Source organism: Orycteropus afer, unplaced genomic scaffold (genome assembly GCF_000298275.1).
Source record: "Orycteropus afer afer isolate SDZICR_OR568_19922 unplaced genomic scaffold, OryAfe1.0 scaffold00070, whole genome shotgun sequence".
NCBI classification, from domain to species: Eukaryota; Metazoa; Chordata; class Mammalia; order Tubulidentata; family Orycteropodidae; genus Orycteropus; species Orycteropus afer.
The window spans coordinates 585,793-589,024 of record NW_006921657.1 but is presented as its reverse complement, the minus strand read 5'-3'; positions in this window follow the sequence as shown (position 1 = coordinate 589,024).

Here is a 3,232-nt window from a genome sequence, read left to right as displayed (position 1 = left end):
ATCTTTGATAACTTCAATATGTGTGTAGAAATATCCTCTGTCAAACCTTTTGTTTGTTTAAATTTTATTTATTTTGATGTTGCTATTGAGAACATACACAGGAAAACACAAATTAATTCAACAGCTTCTATATGTACAATTTAGTAACATTCATTTTATTTTTCGAGTTGTGCAAATATTCTCACTTTCATTTTCTGAGTTGTTTCTCCCTCATTAACATAAACTCATTCCCCCTTAAATTTCTGATCTAATCTTTCAAGTTTCTATTGTCAATTTGATCCCATATAATTAAAAAAATATATTTTTTTGCCCCTGTTAGTTCTATTTATATGGACATTCTTAGAGCACCTACAAATACATATGTAGAAATATCATCTGCCAACCTTATACATGGTCATGGGTATATTCCTTTTTGCCTAGACATACCTGATCATTCAGCCTATCTACCTATGTATCTACTTCCAGATTAATGTTTGTTATTACTGATAATGCAGTATTATATATGTGAAAGTATTTATCTTTGTTGTCTATACCTCTTGTACACCTCTCTGTATTTCCCTTTCCTTAGTGTTTTTGTGCTACTCACTTGCTTTTGGTATATTGTGGTAGTGCCTAAGTCATTTGACTGCTAACCAGAAGGCTGGCAGTTCAAACCCATTAGCCACTCCTCAGAAGGAAGATTGGGTGATCTACTTCCGTAGAGATAACCACTTTGGAAACCCAAGGGGGATCACTATGAGTCGGATCTGACTTGATGGCAATGAGTTTGGTTTGGTTTTTGGTTTCACCCAAATCAATACTTGTCTCTTACCTATCAGCAATTTTCCCATACAGATAGTTCTTAAAAAAGCACAGTGCTCAAGGCAGACGTTTTTTACTGATTAAGCTAAATTACTGTTCTGTTTTAAGATGACTTCAGGGAATATTTTTGCTTTAAAGTTTAAAGATTATCTGAGGGCAACAGTTTCAGGGGTTCATCCACATTCCATGACTCAAAAAACGTCTAGAGTCCATGAGAATTTTAAATTGTGTCCTGCATTTTCCCCTTTCTGATTAGGATTCATCTATGGCATCTTTGATCAAAATGTTCAGTAATGGCAGCTGGACACCATTCAGTTCCTGTGGTCTCATTGCAAGGGAGGCAGTTGTTCATGGAGGCAATTAGCCACACATTCCATATCCTCTTCCTATTCTTAAGTTTCCTTCTATGCTTTAGATGGCCACTTTTGAAAGCTTGGATGGCAAGCTTTTAAGATCCCAGGCACTACACAACAAAATAGGAAATAGAACAGAAGCACTAAACATGTTATTAGGCCAATTAACTGGGATGTCCCATGAAACCATGACCCTAAATCTCCAAAGCAAGGAATCAGATCCAGTGACATGACTGGTTGCACATAAGCAGGCTCAGAAGCTACTCTTTTTATCCAGTCATTGTTGTAAATATATTTATCACACAACTTTTGCTAATTCAAATTTTTACAGGTGTACAAATTATTGAGAACAATTACAATAATCAGCTGTTCAACCTTACCCTTAATCAGTGTGATTTTTTCATCACAGTAACCCTCCTTTTCCGCTACCTTCCCACCCCTGGTAACCATGCATAAACTTTGATCTCTATATATTTGCTTTTTCTTGTCTTTTTACGTAAGTGTGGTCATACAGTATTTGTCCTCTTGTGATTGACTTATTTCATTCAGCATAATGTCTTTAAGCTCTATTCATACCGTTGCATGTATCATTCGTTTCTCCTACTGGGTGAGTAGTATTCCATTGTCTGTATGTACCACATTTTATTTATCCATTCATTTGTTAATGGGCATTTATTTAGGTTGTTTCTACCTTTTGGCTATTGTGAACAGTGCTGCAATGAACATTGGTGGACAGGTCTCTTTTTGAGTCTCTGCTTTCATGTCTTTTGGTTATATACCTAGGAGTTGAATGCTGGGTCATACAGTAGTTCTATTTTTAGTTTTTTGAGGAACCACCACCCTACTGCTTTCCACAACAGCTGTACCATTTTTCATTCCCATCAGCAATTAGTGTTCCAGTTTCCCCACATCCTCAACAACATTTGTTATTTTTTGTTTCTTTTTATCTTAGTCATCCTGATGGAAGTGAGATGGTATCTAATTGTGATTTTAGTGTCTAATTGGTCTCTGATGGTTAATGATGTTGAGAATTTTTTCATGTGTATGGTGGCCATTTGAATGTTCTCTTTGGTGAAATGTCTGTTCAAGTTCTCTGCCTATTTTATGATTGGGTTATTTGTCTTTCTATTGTTAAGTTTTATATATAATTTGGTTATTAGATTCTTATTGGATATATGGTTTCTGAAGCTATTCTCCAATCAGTAGCTTGTCTTTTCACTTTTTTTGTAAAGTAGTTTGATGAACAGAAGTTTTTAAAATTTTTTGAGGTCCCATTTATTTATTTTATCTTTTGCTGTTTGTGCTTTTGTTATTACATTAGATAATCCATTGTTGAAAGCTAGGCCTGATAATATTGTTCCTGCTTGTTCTTCTAAGAATTATATGGTTTTAGTTTGCCCATTTAGGTCCTTAATCCACATTGAATTTATTTTTGTGTATGGTATTAGGCATAGATCCTCCTTTATTATACCACGTATGGAAATCTAGGGTTCCCAGCACCATTTATTGAGGAGACACTTCTTTCCCCATTACATGGACTTAGCCCCTTGTGAAAATTCCGTTGACCATAGGTGTGTATGTTTATTTCTGGACTCTCAATTCTATTCAATTGGTTTATGTGTCCATTGTTATACCAGTACCAGACTGTTTTATTGCTGTAGATGTACAGTATGTTTTAAATCAGGAAGTGTATGTTCTTCTACTTTGTTTTTTTCTTTCAACATTGCTTTACTAGTAGGGGCCTCTTGCTGTCCCATATTAAGTTGAGGATTGATTTTTCTATTTCTGCAAAGAAGGCTGTTGGAATTTTGATTGGATTTGAGAGCTCTTTATATATTCTGGATACAAGTCTGCAGATATCAGATATGTCATTTGCAAATATTTTCTCCCATTCTGTAACTTATCTTTTCATTCTCTTAACAGTGTTTATTGAAGAGCAGAAAATTTTCATTTAGATGAAGCCTATTTTTTTTTTCTTTAATTTTATTTTGATTTGGGTGAAGATTTACAGAGTAAATTCACTTTTCATACAGCAGTTCACATATACTTTGTCTCATGTCATTGACCAAAATTTACAA